Raw genomic sequence first — 17,626 nt, forward strand, 5'->3', positions numbered from 1 at the left:
GGGATAGCTGCCGCCCACAGTTTAAAATTTTTTTAAATACCATGTACGGATTCCGAGATATTAGACTTTGTTCGGGAGCATGTTCAGGAATTTTTGCCTTTTTCTCCATTTTCCCTCTCTTTTCACCCAGTGTTATGTCTTTATTATTATATTTTCAACAAAAAGGGATGAATATTAATGTTCCCCTGTCCGTTCTGATAAAAATGGTCCAAGAATGACATCGATCGCCCCTACGGTTTCCGAGTTATGGCCAGTTGTTATAAAGCCAGGCCAGGGGAGACACAGAGTGAGGTGCTGCGTGAGTGAGAAACAGCAGGTGTCAAGTTACACTGACGCTCTTTGCTGATTGGCTGATTCATTCCTCACTGTTCTATTTATAGCTCTGTGTATCTCTTTCTTTCTGCCTCTCTGTGTCTCACAGACACACACCCACACACACCCACACACAGACACACACACCCACACACATTTCACACACACCCACACACACATGCATTGATTACTATCTTTCTGAGGACTTTGCATTGACTTTCATTGATTTTCAGTCATTTCTATGGCTTAAACCTGACCCGACCCCTAACCCTTTGACCATCTTCATAGGAGGCAACTACATGGCGGCCATGTTGTGTGGGGAACTTAAACAGCATGTACTGTGGTACACATCCTTGTGGTACTCCTGTGCTATGTGTCAGTTTTGGGGAGGTATGACTTGGGCTGCAACTAACAATTATTTTGTTAATCTGTTGACTAATTTTTTTGATTATTGTTTGGATAGCAAAAGGTACTTAATAGATGTATTTTTCAGAATTTCAACCAGGTGAAGCTAAAGCTATGCCACTTGAGGAGTTCAAGATGGAGCATGTTTACAAACAAAGAAGGTTTTTCATCTTAAAAAGCAAAATGTATATATTTGTACAATTTTGGCCAAATTACTGCTCTGAGTGGGTTGTTCTTTCAGCAAATGGCATGTTTTAGAGTCTGTATACTCCAGTTTATGAATATTGTTTACTAAATTGGTTTAGTAATCAAGTTTAGTTGGTTAGACGATTATTTTTATAGTAATCGACCAATCACGATTAATTGTTTCAGCCGTCATGAGGACAATGTCTCACTGTTCCTAATCCACAGACTCACATGTTTGGAGTTTCCTGACTAGTATTTATGGTACAATTGATTAAAAGGTATGCTCCTATGGGTGTATGCAGAAGCAGATATGTAGGCAGATTTCTGCTAAAACAGTCATTTTTATTGTCCAAGTAACTTGCCCAATAGTCTTATAGGTAAGCAGGGGAAAAATATTTGTATTTAACAGCGACACACCTATTTCTCGAAATAGGTGCATGAGAGAAAGATGGAACATATCTAGGAAACAAAGTGAAACTTCCACACAGTCTCAAGCTTAGGCCTTGTATACACATAGCAGGGTTTTTAAAAAATGAATATCTCCCCTACATTGTTTTTAAAAATAATATCTTACACGTGAGGTTTTTCAGAAAAGTTTTCATCCACACCAACTCTCAGAAATATGCCACTGAGTGTTGTGTTAAACACTCCAGACACATAGGTGGCAGTGTAATGCAAAAATGAAATCTATGTCAGCCAATCAGAACCCTTAAAAAAAAAATCACTACTTCCAGTTAGGTATAAAACATGGTGCAAGGAGGTTTGTTTGTGTAGACTGAAAAAGAAGTTGAACTTCTTTTAAACAAGGTATTAATATATAAAGCTGATTAAACACAAGAGTGTCCATTTGGGAATCGTATCAAAGTAAGTATGTGGAAATATTGGGGACATATTGGGTGTGTCCCAATTCAGGGGCTGGGTCCTTCGAAAAATGCAGCCCCTGAATTGGGACATACCCATTAACTTGTAAAACACAACAAACCAAAAGTGTCTTAACCAATGTAATCAGCACCTCTCTGACAGTATTCGTTTTCACTCCACAGTATGGCTGAGTCTATAAACAATGGTTGCACATTTGACGTCAGTGCCGCAATATTTGTCGCAGACAGTGATGCGGTGAACCATAAAAGTCAGTTTGATCATGGAAACACAGGCTCAAAAACCTTTTTTTTTTTTTTTTTTTTAAATCTCCACTTTGGCTGTAGTTTTATTATTATTATTCATAATATTTCATAATTATTTCATAATTAAATTATGGAGTTTATGTGTGGATGAAAGACCAAAGTGCATAAAATTTTATTTGTTTTCCCAGATTTCTGCCTACGTGTGGACAACGCCCTATAGTAGAAATGTATTTGATATCAGTTAAATACACATACCAGCCAGAGTGGTCTGCTAAGTAAAAATGAATTATCTCAACTCTTTTCTGTCCCAAAAATCCATCAGTGTGCTGTCTCTAACTCTCACTGTCAAAAATAACATTATTTAACATTGCCAGAAAAAATTCTTAGTTCGTGCTACAACGAAGATTCTGGGAGATGAAAATTAGAGAAATCAGAAATCTGTACTGGTCAGGTCTGGCTGTGACCACATGGAAAATATTAGCTAAATACAGATTATTTGTTTACTGTGATACTTTAGATAGAACATGTTAATTCTAAGTGTTTCTTTGTGTGTTTTGTACTCTGCATGTGTTTAAGAACTGGTGTGGTTGTACTGTTGGAGTTTTGCAAATAATTTTCTATAACATTGCAACACATCAGAATGGATGTAATTTGCAAAACAAATGTTGCTTTGGTGTGCAGATATGCTCTCAACTGAACCTGAGACAAAAGATGTTAATGAGTATATGCTTGCATAATGTCAAAACACTGCTTTGTGGTTTGTTATTATGAGACAAGCATTTCACAGTAAAAATTATTTGACCTTTTATATGCAACAGAAAAACAACAGTGAAATCCCAAAAATAATGAATCTGAAAACCTCTAAAAAAGTGCATTCTTTTCACAGCAAATTTATTTCCCTTTAGCATGTTCTCACAAACTAATGTTGGTAAATGGGGCTAAATGCTGGCATTTAGAGAGTAACATTTGTCATTGTTACAGACTTGTTTTATATGCTCATGTTAAAACAAAAAAAATTTCTGTTTCTTTCTTTTTATCCCCTCGGTTAATTGCTGGCCTGCAGTTAAATTAAGACCCAGCTTAATCTCATAGTAAATTATTTGTCCACTTACATTATTTAATAGGTGTAATAAATGCAAACTGCTAGTTAAATTATTGAGGGAATGCCAATGATAGGAAAAAAAAAACATCTCTTTAACTGGCAAGCACAGTGACCTCATGGCAACAAAGTTGTCCAGCAGAGTTGTAACAGGCTTAACATACCTGTGAGACTGCAAACATGCTGTTCATGAACTATAACAGTGCAGATTTTTTTTCCCACCTTATTTAAACAAAAGGTTTTATAGTTTGTTTACACCACATTATGCAGAATCTTGCAACCATATTTGCCATAAAATTATAAGGTGAAATGGTCACAAAACCATATTTTATCTGTCAAACATAAGAATAATCCAGAATACTATTCATCTTTCAGTAAAGACTGAGAATTGTAGATTTTACAATTTAGCTCCAAAATGTACCAATACATTTATCATGAAAAAAGTAAAAAGTATTCTGTCCGTACAATTCTTCAGTTTTTACCTTTTTTGTCACACTTAATTGATTCAGATCATCAAGTAACTTTTAATAACTGACAAAGATAACCAAAGGAAATTTAAAAAGCAGCTTTCAATTGATGTTTTATCCTGATCTAGCTGCTAAACCTACCTGACCCTACATAAAAAAGTAATTGCCCCCTAAACCAAATAACTGGTTGTCATACCCTTAGCAGCAACAACTGCCATCCAGCATCTTTGATAAGTTTTTCACATCTCTGTGGAGAAAGCACTCTTTTTTTTGTAGAAATATACACTGCTCAAACAAATTAAAGGTACTCTTGAAAACACATCTGATCTACATTGGGGGAAAAAATTGTGCTAGATATTTATACGGTAATGGAATGGGTACTGCGTTAGGAACAAAAGGATGCCACATCATTTGATGAAAATGAAATTTATCAACTTACAGAGGGCTTAATCTGAAGATATGGAGAAATGTTAAGTGAAAATCTGATGGCAAGTCTCCCTTTACATACTTACTTGTCCTGTATTTGTCTGTGGAAGTTCCACCTGCTCAACTTTCTGTCCTTCACAAGTGGGCCTATCATGCTGAGGCTGCTCAAGTGTCTGTGTTTCGCTTGTCCCAGCCTGTAAAATCTCCTCTTCACTTATTTCTTGGATCATGTTTCTAATATCAAGGTCAACTTGTGCTGTAGTGCTAGTGCTGCTGCTCCTGCTAAATATGTCGATTAATTTGTGACATTTAGTGGCTTCAGCCAATAAATAATTCTCCATCAAACTACCGAGTAACTTACCTGATCTTCCTCTCCGTATAGTTTGGTGCTTCCAGTCCTGGTTCCAGCTCCATATCTGCTTCCTGTCAAAATAAACTTGTTAAACGTTTCTCCTACCTCCTGAGTGTCTTTCTGCATGTGGGTCATATCTGTAAAGACTACCATGACAGCAGCAGGAAGGACCTAGGACCCACTGCACCAGCAAAGGATCTAACAATAGGTCTAAGGATTCTATGCCGATACCTAATGGCTGTCAGGGTGCCTTTGTTTCTTCTGTACAGGTCTGTGTGTCCCTCCCTGGATATGCCTCCCCAGACCAACAGTGACCTATCACCAAACCAATCAAGCTGGACAACTGCAGGCGGCATAATATTTATTGCAGCGTCTCCAGTGCCAAACTTGCCAGTTCAATTGTTCTCTGGCAAATACCAGTCGAAATCCATAGTGTTGGGCAATGAGCACAGAGCATACCAGAAGACATTGGGCCCTTAGGCCACCCTCATGAAATCTGCTTCTAATGGATGGGTAGGAGACCTTCATGCCAATGGCCCAATGGAGGTCACTTTGTCGGGGTCTGGCAATATTTATCCTGTTCCAGCTGCTCTGTTGTTCAAGGAGGACCTGTATCTGCTCTGTTGTTCAAGAAGGTATGCTACCAGTAGTGCACCTGTTGTTAATTTGATTAACAAACCTCTCTACTACTGACCAGATCAATATTCCAGAAGCATCACTGACTTGATATTATACTCTGATTAGAAAGTGTTCCTTCAATTCTTTATAGCAGTGTATTAATTTGGCCACAATTGAAGTTTTCCAAGCAAGAATGGCCTTTTGAAGGTCATGCCACAGAATCACAATTGGCTTCAAATCCAGACTGAGACTACGCAACTTTTTTCAATTATTTAATTTTTTTGTTGTTTTAGCCATTTGGCATCATTAGAGTTGGGTCTACTGGTGTGCTTAGGTGTGTGGTGCATTTTAAATGTAATTCAGTTTATTTATATAGTGCCAAATCACAACACATGTTGTCTCAAGGCACTTCACAAAAGTCAGGTACATACATTCCCATTAATCATAACCATTGAACAGTGCAGTCAGATTCAGTTATTTATTCAAAGTGGATAAAAAGTTTTTCTATCTAAGGAAACCCAGCAGATTGCATCAAGTCAGAGATTTGTAGCAGTCACCTGGATGAGCATGTAGCAACAGTGGACCGTCACTGGCATTGATTTTGCAGCAATCCCTCATACTGAGCATGCATGTAGCGACAGTGGAGAGGAAAAACTCCCTTTTAACAGGAAGAAACCTCCAGTAGAACCAGGCTCAGTGTGAGCGGCCATCTGCCACGACCAACTGGGGGTTTGAGAGAACAGAGCAGAGACACAAAAAGAACACAGAAGCACTGATCCAGGAGTACTTTCTATGGGAAGGAAAAGTAAATGTTAATGGATGTAGCTCCTTTAGTCGTTTCATCTAGAAAGAACATATAAACTCTGAGCCAGTTTTCAAGGTTAGAATCTGAAAGAAAGCACATAGAGTTAGTCACAGTAGAAGCTCAGTCAGTAGCTATGTCTAGGAGAGAGAAAGGGTTAAACACTGAAAGACAGGGCCAGGCCATGTGGATCATCGGGATAGGGTGAGCATTAAGTTGTAGCCAGCAGAAGCTTGGAAGAGGCTTCCCTCCAGAAAGGTGTCGCAGGTAGACACAGAGTCAGGCCAGGTGTAGCTTCTAGGAAGAGAAAAGAAAGAGAACATAAAGTTAGAAGCTAAAATAACACCAAATAATGCAAAATTGGAGAGCAGTGTGAGAATTTAGCAAAGAGGGTGAAAGTGGTCATTATGTCCTCCAGAAGCCTAAGCCTATAGCAGCATACCTACAGAGAAAGCTCAGGATAACCTAAGCCACTCTAACTATAAGCTTTATCAAAAGGAAAGTTTTAGGCCTAGCCTTAAAAATAGACAGGGTGTCTGCCTCACGGACTAAAACCGGGAGCTGGTACCACAGGAGAGGAGCCTGATAACTAAAGGATCTGCCTCCCATTCTACTTCTAGAGACTCTAGGAACCACCAGTAAACCTGCAGTCTGAGAATGAAGTGCTCTGTTAGGAACATATGGAACAATCAGATCTCTGATGTATGATGGAGCTAGATCATTAAGGGCTTTATATGTGAGGAGGAGAATTTTAAATTCTATTCTGGATTTAACAGGGAGCCAATAAAGGGAAGCTAAAGTAGGAGAAATATGATCTCTCTTTTTAATTTTCACAGAACTCTTGCTGCAGCATTTTGAATCAGCTGAAGGCTTTTAACTGCATTTTGTGGACATCCTGATAGTAAACAATTACAATAGTCCAGCCTTGAAGTAACAAATGCATGGACTAGTTTGTCAGCGTCTCTCCTGGATAGGATTTTTCTAATTTTGGCAATGTTCCCGAGGTGAAAGAAGGAAATCCTGGAAACCTGTTTAATATGGGATTTAAATGACATGTCCTGGTCAAAAATAACACCAAGGTTTTTTACTTTATTACCGGAGGTCAATTTAATGCCATCCAGGTTAAGTGATTGACTAAGCAGTTTCTTTTTCAAAGGCTCCGGTCCAAAGATAACAACTTCTGTCTTGTCTGAATTTAGAAGCAGAAAATTTAAAGTCATCCAAGTTTTTATGTCTTCAAGACATACTTAGTCTATCTAACTGGTTGGGCTCATCAGGATTTATGGATAAGTAAAGCTGAGGATCATCAGCGCAACTGTGAAATTTATTCTATGCTGCCTGATAATTTGACCTATTGGAAGCATATATATAGTAAAGAGAATTGGCCCAAGTACTGAACCCTGTGGTACTCCACAACTAACCCTGGAGTTTTAAGATGATTTATCATTTACATGAACACATTGGAATCTGTCAGACAAATAAGATTTAAACCAGCCTACAGAATATCCCAGCCTTTCTAAGAGAATATTGTGATCAACTGTGTCAAATGCAGCACTGAGATCTAACAGAACCAGTACAAACTAAAGTCCATTATCTGAGGCCATAAGAATATCATTAGTGACTTTCAGCAGAGCTGTTTCAGTGGTATGATGAGCTCTGAAGCATGAATGAAACTCTTCAAACAGGTCATTATTGTGTAAATGCTCATGCATTTGATTAGCAACTATTTTCTCAAGAATCATAGATAAGAACGGAAGATTGGATATAGTTCTGTAATTTTTTAAGTCATCTTGATCAAGTGAAGGTTTCTTAAGTAAATATTTAATTACAGCCACCTTAAAAGCCTGTGGTACATATCCATTTCCTAAGGATAGATTAATCATATCTAAAATGGGGCTGGTAATCAGAGGGAACACTTTCCTAAATAATTTGGTTGGGATTGGGTCTAACATACAAGTTGAAGGTTTAGATGAAGCTAATATTTCTGAAAACTCAGGAAGCTCCACAGGATCAAAACAGTCCAAACACAGATCAGGTTGTCAGATCAGGCTGAACCCTGGGTTGTCAGAGGTTTGGAGAACTAATAAATTCAGCCAGATTCCTAGAAAGAAGAGCTGCTCCATCCAAGTGGGATGCATGCCGTCTCTCTGGATCAGACCAGGTTTTCCCCAAATTGTTCGCCAATTATCAATGTAGTCCACATTGTTTATAACTGAAATATAATTGAGATTAAGGCAATGAATTGGTGAAGCAATCTCCTTCAGGATTTTCTGACAGAGAGCAGAATTCCTGCTTTCATCAATTATGGCAAGTCATCTAGGTATTGAAACAACAAATCAGCCCCAGGCACTCACACTAGTCAAGGCAAGTTTATTTATATAGCACTTTAAAGCAACAAGGCGCTCAAAGCGCTATACATGAGGAAAAACATTACAATGATACAGAAAATCAAACAACAGAAAAACAAATCAAATGACATTAATAATCCTTGGGGGTTTACTGGTAAGAGCTGTTTCTAATCCAATCATTTTAATAGAGGTAATTAGCTCATTAAGTCCTCTGTGGTAAAGAATTCATACTGTGGTAGAAGAAAAAAATTAATCCTTGAGGTCACTGGTATGAGGCAGTTGTGGTCCCATCATTCAAATAATAACAGTCATGGGCACTCACTGAGAAGCTGGGTCACTGGTATCAAACAGTTTTAGTCCAAACATTCAAATACTAATAATGTTTGGCTTTCACTGGTATGAAATAGTTGTAATACAATCCTTCTAAGAAATCTAAACATTTACAAATCCTTCTAAGTGATCTAAAAATCTATGAAGCCACATTTAGGTAAAAAGAGGATAAGAAGAAAGACCACACAAGAGGAGGGAAAAAAAATCATATTTCACACTTTATTGTTAGCAGGATACAATTTGAGATATAAAAAAATAAAACCTCAGGACAAATAAGCAACACATATACGAGACAATATATTGCAGGGATACGGTGAAGCCTGTATGTCAGGGGTGCATAGGTTTATATGAGCATGTGCGTGTGTGCATGTGAGTGTGTGCAAATTAAGTCCATGAAGCACTGTCACAGAGGCCATTGTCCTTGATGGTACAATGAAATGTTCATCAACCGGCCACACAGTTTTGAGCAGGTCCACAGATGTCCTCAGGGAAGGGAGGGGCCAGAGGGAGCAGAGCGTCATGTTTACATAACTTCCAGGAGAAGTTGAAGATAGCCAGCCATCAAGGCCATGCAAGGTCGTGCCAGAGTCAGAAAAACAATTATTTGAGTCAGGCTGACTCTTAGTTTTCCGTCAGCCTTGAGAGTTTCGCTGGTGCTTCTCAATGGCAAATCCAAACTGCCAAATTCGTGGTCTTTCGTCAGATCTGAGTTACATCCAGTCACATCCAGTTACATCCAGTCACATCCAGTTTGCGATTCTGCTCCCTTAACATTTCAGTCTGAGTGTTGATAGCTCTGCAGATCCCTTCACAAAAGCCGGGCAGGCTTACAATGGCCAGAACTGCTGCCGATGTTCCCCAATTTCACGATTATGCCAGGTAACCACAAACTCTGAAAAGCAGAAATCCTGTTATCAGAAATCCAATTATGTACACATCTTCCACGTCCTCGGCGGACATCATTGTCAGACACACAATCCTTTACTTCTGCCAGGAGTTAATTGTATATACGGAGAAGAATGTCCCGGACAAGAGGGTTCTCGCTTACCCTGTTGTCGAAATTTTTTTTATCAATTGCGTTGAGAGACCAGCTGACCAGATCCATAATTCACAGGTCGGAAGATCTGTAAAGAGAGGCTCCGAAAGAAGACAAGACACAGAGCAGCCACCACAAATTTTACTGTAGCTATGATGCTCTTTTCTTGAAATCGTGAATTAATTTTATGTAAGATGAAATTGAATGCACACCGCAAACAAAGTTTAATTTATTGTCTTGTTAGTACACAAAGATTTTATTGTATAATATTTTATCATTAAGATGTATTTTGGATTTTGAGAGAAATGCATTTAGTTACCTCTCCCTGGGCTGCCACCTTATTGTGGTGGAGGGGTTTGAGTGTCCCAATGATCCTAGGAGCTATGTTGTCAGGTGCTTTATGCCCCTGGTAGGGTCACCCAAGGCAAACAGGTCCTAGGTGAGAGATCAGACAAAGCGCAGCTCACAGACACCTTATGACCATTATCATAGATGGAAACCCAAGGCAAACAGGTCCTAGGTGAAGGATCAGACAAAGCGCAGCTCACAGACACCTTATGACCATTATCATAGATGGAAACAGTGTTCCGTCGCCCGGACGCAGGTCACTGGAGGCCCACTCTGGAGCCAAGCCTAGAGGTGGGGCACGCTGGTGCTGGGCTTTCACCAATGGAGCCCTGCCGGGCACAGCCCGAAGCGGAAACATGGGTCCCCCTTCTGATGAGCTCACCCCGCGTGAGAGGGGCCAAAGGGGTCGGGTGCATTGTGGTACGGGTGGCAGCTGCAGAAGCTGGCTGTTGGGATGTGGAATGTCTCCTCTCTGGTTGGGAAGGAGCCTGAGTTGGTGTGCGAGGTAAAGAGGTTCCAGCTAGAAATAGTTGGGCTCACCTCAACGCACAGTTCTGGCTCTGGAACCAGTCTCCTTGAGATGGTTTGGACAGTCTTCCACTCTGGAGTTGACCTTGGTGAGAGGCATCGAGCTGGGGTGGGCATACTTGTTGTCCCCCATTTTGTCACCTCGGTGAACGAGAGGGTAGAGCCTCCCTCCGCCTATGGGTGGGGGGACGGGTTCTGAATGTTGCTTGTGCTTATGCACAAAACAGCAGTTCAGACTCACCATTTTTGGAGTCCTTGGAGGGGTGTTGGAGAGCATCCGCATGTCTTGGACACTCGGGTGAAGAGGGGTCTGCTGGGAATACCTGGCGGAGTCTCCCGTGAGGCAGAGCTTCAACTCATACCTCCAGGAGAGCTTCACACACATTCTGGGGGAGGTGGGGGATATTAAGTTTGAGTGGGCCGTGTTCTGCACCTCCATTGCCGAGGCGTCTTACCGGAGCTGTGGTCGCAAGGTTGGTGGTGCCTGCTGCGGTGGCAATCCTCGATCCCGCTGGTGGAAACCGGCGGTGAGGGATGCTGTCAGGCTGAAGATGGAGTCCTATTGTTTTTTTTTGGCCTGTTGGACTCTGGAAGCAGCTGATGGGTACCGGCAGTCCAAGCGGCATGCGGCTCAGGTGGTTGCTTAGGCAAAAACTTGGGCATCGGAGGAGTTCAGAGAGGCCATGGAAAACGAATTCCGTACGGCTTTGGACCGATTCTGATCCACCATCCCGCGTCTCGGGGGGGGAAGAGGTACACGACCAACACTGTTTACAGTGGGGAGGGTATGCTGCTGACCTCAACTTGGGACATTGTGGTTCGGTGGGCAGAGTACTTCGAAGACCTCCTCAATCCCACTGGTACGTCTTCCACTGAAGAAGCAGAGCCTGAAGACCTTGGGGTGGGCTCTCCAATCTCTGGTGCTGAGGTTACCGAGGTGATTAATAAGCTCCTTGGTGGTAAGGCCCCGGGGGTGGATGAGATTCGCCCGGAGTACCTTAAGGCTCTGGATGTTGTAGGGTTTGTTGATTAATGCGACCCTGCAGCATTGCATGGACATGGGGGGTAGTTGGTTTGGCAGACCAGGGTGGTGGTCCCACTATTCAAAAAGGGGGACCGTGTTCCAACTATAGGGGAATCACACTGTTAAGCTTCCCTGGTAAGGTCTATTTGGGGGTTCTGGAGAGGAGGGTCCGTCAGATAGTAGAACCTCGGATTCAGGAAGAGCAGTGTGGTTTTCATCCTGGCCATGGAACTCTGGACCAGCTCTACACCCTCAGCAGGGTCCTGGAGGGTTCACGGGAGTTTGCCCAACCAGTCTACATGTGTTTGTGGACTTGGAGAAGGCGTTCGACCGTGTCCCTCTGGGGTTACTCTGGGAGTATGAGGTACCAGACCCTTTGATACGGGCTGTTTGGTCCCTGTACGACCGGTGTCAGAGCTTGGTCCGCATTGCCGGCAGTAAGTCGGATTTGTTTCCGGTGAGGGTTGGACTCTACCAAGGTTGCCCTTTGTCACTGATTCTGTTCATAACTTTTATGTACAGAATTTCGAGGCGCAGCCAATGTGTTGAGGAGATCCGTTTTGGTGGCTGTAGGATTGCATCTCTGATTTGTTGAGGATGATGTGGTCCTATTGGCTTCATCAGCTCGTGATCTACAGCTATCACTGGAGCAGTTTGCAGCCAAGTGTGAAATGGCCAGGATGAGAATCAGTGCCTCCAAGTCCGAGGCCATGATCTTGAGCCGGAAAAGGGTAGAGTGCCTTCTCCAGGTCGGGGGGGGGAGGTCCTGCCACAAGTGGAGGAGTTCAAGTATCTTGGGGTCTTGTTTATGAATGACGGAAAAATGGAGCGGGAGATCAACGGACGGATTGGCGCTGCATCCGCAGTGATGCGAGCGCTGTACCGGACTGTAGTGGTATAGAGAGAGCTGAATCAAAAAGCGAAGCTCTCGATTTACTGGTCGATCTACGTTCCTATCCTCATCTATGGTCATGAACTTTGGGTCATGACCAAAAGAACAAGATCCAAAAATAGATAAAATTTCCTAAAACGTGGTTAATCTCCTTTTATTCATGAATTACTTTTGGACAGATTGATTTGGATGGTTTTTTGACCTTAATGAACCGTAACTGTTAAGATGAATTGTGATAACTATTTATTTAACTCCTCCTGGCAAGAACTAGCTGTAGAAGTAGTAGTGGCAGCACCTTAACCATAATTTGTTTAATTTGGGAAAGTGAGCAAGTGCAAGAATCCGAGTGGTTCTGTTTCAACCTAAATTTGGTATATTTGACATCACATTAGAAAAACATGAAACTCTGTTGGTGTGCAGTACTTTCTAGCTATATAAAGAAGTTCATAATAAAACTACAGCAGAACTCACCGATGCATCTGATAACAAAGTGTCAAATTGTGCTAAGGCTAGGACTGATTGGTCAATGTGCCATTCCTCTACTAAAACACACTATAAAATAGACATTCATGTCAGAGGAAAACTGAAAAAAACTGCTTCTTTTGATGGATCGCATTTCCTTCAAAATTACATGAAAGTAAGTGTAAATGTAAATTGTTCACTGTGGCAGAATGTTACTTTCACAGTTGACTTGCTCATCCCATTGCCCTTTACCTCCAAATCCGAACTGACTTATACAAACTAAGTAGGCAAAACTTGGTTCAATGAAACAAAGTGTAATACTATACTAAAAACAATGCACCACCACTCACCATTGCTACTCACTTCATCCTTCTCTGGCCATTTGACTGAATTTGCCAATAATCTGTCATGTTCATAAAAGACTTATTTTTTGGGTTTACTTTAGGTTGAGCTTCTTTTTCAGTTCTTTAGGTTTTATCCAACAGCTAAAAGTCTCAAAGCCTTTTCTGTCCAAACAGCAATCCCTATAATCAGCAGAACCTGGTTTGACTATCTTAGAAAGGGCACCAATAAGCTTTGACACTTTTTCCCATCTCGCTTGTTAATCACTTTTACCCACCACACCAGGCCATGAATTCTGGAGCACTGGAGCGCTGAAAGAAGCTGAAGGAGGACAGGTCATAGGCCGCTTTGAGCAGGTTGGCTTTTGTGCAATAGTTTGAAAGTGAGAAAACTTTTTATAGGCCATCAATTCATTTAAATAAGCTGATATTGTTTTACACATAGCAGCAGGATGGTTTCTTAATAGAGACAGATTTCAGTTGGTTTCTCAGATTTCTGTGCACATTATTTTCTTCATTTGTTCCATACTTACTCCTCGTGTCATTCCAGTTTTATAACCTTAACTTTATTTGTGAACTAATGTACTGTTATTTCTTTCTGTATGTGAATTACTTGGGTTGTTACCAATGTCAGGTGTGACTTTTATGTCAATGACCCCAGTAGAAATGTTTAAACTGAGAAAAACTTTGATGTGCTCAATACTTATTTTGACCACTGTGCAAGACTTCAAAGTTCTACTGCTGTTCCAGCCTGACACCATGGGGAACCCTCGCAGGTACTTTGGAGCAAATGGCTTGGAGGCTATGAGTTGCATGTGATGGGCCATTAGGCAGATTATTTTTTAATGTTGTTGCTGATTTATGCATGTCGTCTTCATTGTGGCATTTTGTGAAGTTATGGTAAGTTTTAAAATACCAAATGTGCAAAGCGTTCATGTTTTTCTAATAAAAGGCAGTGTGAAATCCTTTACAAGTTTAATTTTTTTTCACTTTGGCCATGGCAACAGTTGACTCAAGTAGATCATGAGACAAAAAGTTGTCTCAGCCTGTGAAAAGAATTTCAGAAAGGAAAATTACTAATATCCATGTACTGTCATATCAAAATAGAATATGCTTAGCAAACAGTGATACAAGTCAGACCTTTCGGTTGGGCACAGTGTCTTGTGTCATCAAAGTGTCAGACGGAGTGAGTAATCATGAATAATCTTGTTCATAGCTAGCTCATCATCACTGCAGGGGAAAATCTCATGCTGTCTCCAGTTTTGGTCTGCTTGGTACTACTTCTTTCTCTGCTGTGCAGAATGACACAGTGTGTCTGACATTAAGATTAGTGGGCAGCCAGAGACAAATAAGAGCTGATGAATGGATGTCCAGGGGGATGGTTGCTGTGTGAGGTTCAGATAAGGTTAAATGTGCATTTTCTTTGAATGTCTGTTACATTGTAAGTTAATTCCTTACCTCTTTTGTTGGAGGCACAAGCAGCCAAATTAGGTATTTATAAACAATAATATCTGGACAATAAAGCACTCAAAAATGTTTAACCATATTTACACAGAACTAAGACTATGCATTTTTTACTTTGGTAAATTTATATGTTTACATTGTCTAATTATTCTTTATGTATATAGACGTATATATAAATAGTGCCAGGCGTTTATTAGGCACATGAATATCATATTAACTATGGAATTTTAATGACTTCTCTGAATCTTTCATTCCATTGTCAAATAATGACGCAACAAACAATTTTCACCAAATTTTAAAGATAAGAATTAAATGCAGACACTGTCATTTACAAATTCACTGATATTTGGCTAAATGTCCCCTAGCAAGTTTCTGAGAAATCGGATGCTTTTCGTAACCATGAACAAGCTTCTGGCCTAATTCTGGTTTCGTTGTCCGATGAGCTAACCCCTCCCTCCTACTTCCCTATGTCTAAAGGGATTGCTCAATCCAGCTCTCCATCCAACGGGTCCGGACTTCCCTGAACCTGAAAGATCTTACTAAGCAGGTTTACTAAAAGTTCTGTTTAAACTGGTGTCGGGAAATGATTTGCCTAGCCTCTGACAGCCTTCATACAAAAGTATCGCCCTTCTTCAACTGGAGGTCTGGACGACTGAGTAGCCCACCGCAGTCATTAACACTTCAACAGTCACTTTTGTTCACAACTGCTCATTCCCTAATTTTACAACTGGCTCTTGGTATATGGGCTAGGTTAAGTTTAGTGGCTCGGCACGAGCCCCAAGGGCGCTGTTTTAACAAACTTGGCTAAGGCAACCTACAGGGGTTGGACAATGAAACTGAAACACCTGTCATTTTAGTGTGGGAAGTTTCATGGCTAAATTGGACCAGCCTGGTAGCCAGTCTTCATTGATTGCACATTGCATGAGTAAGAGCAGAGTGTGAAGGTTCAATTAGCAGGGTAAGAGCACAGTTTTGCTCAAAATATTGAAATGCACACAACATTATGGGTGACATACCAGAGTTCAAAAGAGGACAAATTGTTGGTGCACGTCTTGCTGGCACATCTGTGACCAAGACAGCAAGTCTTTGTGATGTATCAAGAGCCACGGTATCCAGGGTAATGTCAGCATACCACCAAGAAGGACGAACCACATCCAACAAGATTAACTGTGGACGCAAGAGGAAGCTGTCTGAAAAGGATGTTCGGGTGCTAACCTGGAATGTATCCAAAAAACATCAAACCACGGCTGCCCAAATAACGGCAGAATTAAATGTGCACCTCAACTCTCCTGTTTCCACCAGAACTGTCCGTCGGGAGCTCCACAGGGTCAATATACACGGCCGGGCTGCTATAACCAAACCTTTGGTCACTCATGCCAATGCCAAACGTCAGTTTCAATGGTGCAAGGAGCACAAATCTTGGGCTGTGGACAATGTATTGTTCTCTGATGAGTCCACCTTTACTGTTTTCCCCACATCCAGGGGAGTTACGGTGTGGAGAAGCCCCAAAGAACCGTACCACCCAGACTCTTGCATGCCCAGAGTGAAGCATGGGGGTGGATCAGTGATGGTTTGGGCTGCCATATCATGGCATTCCATTGGCCCAAGACAAATTGACGCTGTATTGGCCTCAAAAGGAGGCCCTACACCATACTAACCAGGTGTTTCAGTTTCATTGTCCAACCCCTGTATAAAAACTTCCTAAAAAATCTTAGAACCAGGAAACAAGACTTTTTACCACGGATGAAAAACCAAAAATACGGTGACTCAAATAATTGAATGTCCACCATTTAACTAGAATTTGATATGCTTTCTTTAATTAGTAACGCTTTTGCAGGGGTCAGTAACAGCTTAAATTCGGCAACACAAAATAATTTCAATAATAGAAATGAATCAATCGACTCAACCTGTCTTTCCCTGATGCTGAAACTAGTGAGTGTGGAGAGGCTTTGAAGACGGAGGCTCATCCATGCATGGAGAAGATTCTTCTGGTAACAACGAGTGGTTTCTTGAAGGGAAAACGACTTAATCGTCAGTTTCCTTCCTTTAAGTGGCAGGCACTGATGCTCCAGGCTTTGACGGTTAAACTGGATCTTTGTGGTTATATGTCTCCGAAGACAGTAGTTTCCAGAGGCTGAAGAGTTGAAGGAAACCCGGAGACATAAATGAGGTTTATTCAGGACTTCCAGAAGCCTGAAACTTAGAGCAATCAGCTGTTCACTGATCAAGTTCACTTCTGTTGTCTGGATTAAAAAGGCTTTAGATGAAATCAGATTCTTAATCTTGAGGCACAGTCCTTTCTGGGCCCACGGGTTGATCCTCTTTTTTAATGCAGTCGATCAGTGGGGCTGTGTCTCTGTTCCTTTTCCATCTAAGCTTCGTTTCTCCATCCGATCTTGTTCGCTGGTCTTCTGCGAGGAAACAACCCTGTTTCCTCCTTCAGCATTGCTTTTATGGTGCTTGATGCTTTCACCAGTTAGCCCCTTATTAGGCTTCTCAGTTATTGCGCAACCTATTCAGCTCAGCTTCTTGATTATTGCTCAATACTTTAGTCATGGTCACTGTGACCTATTGATTCTGTTTCTCAGCCTTGGAGTCGCATCCTCCCTTCCTCCCGTCGCTGTCAGCATGCAGCTGGCTCTCGTCACTCTTAGTCATCCTACAGTTCTTTCCCTAATTTGCTCAGTGTTAAACTTTACACAGTATTACACATTCCATTCTTCAGCTTTCAGCATTTACTTTAAAACACAGTTGCAAAACCATCACTTCATTCTTTTTATTCATGCTTTGCAAATGATTAATGTTAAATTTCTTTCATATATAGCTGATTTAGAATGTCAAACCTTAATGTTTCTTTATCTAATTCTCAGTTCAATCTAATCCACATTTCAATCATACATCTTTTAACTTGCTAATCAAAGGTTACTAATTTTATTTAATACATGTGAAAGAATGTAAAATCATCATACATCATTTCTTTGGATATACTTGTTTATATTTTTGCAAAAGATAAGACAGATAACATGTGCCAAATAATACGTGGCTCAACACAGGCCTCTCCA

The sequence above is a fragment of the Girardinichthys multiradiatus genome, chromosome 22, assembly GCF_021462225.1.
Source record: "Girardinichthys multiradiatus isolate DD_20200921_A chromosome 22, DD_fGirMul_XY1, whole genome shotgun sequence".
In the NCBI taxonomy this organism is placed as follows: Eukaryota; Metazoa; Chordata; class Actinopteri; order Cyprinodontiformes; family Goodeidae; genus Girardinichthys; species Girardinichthys multiradiatus.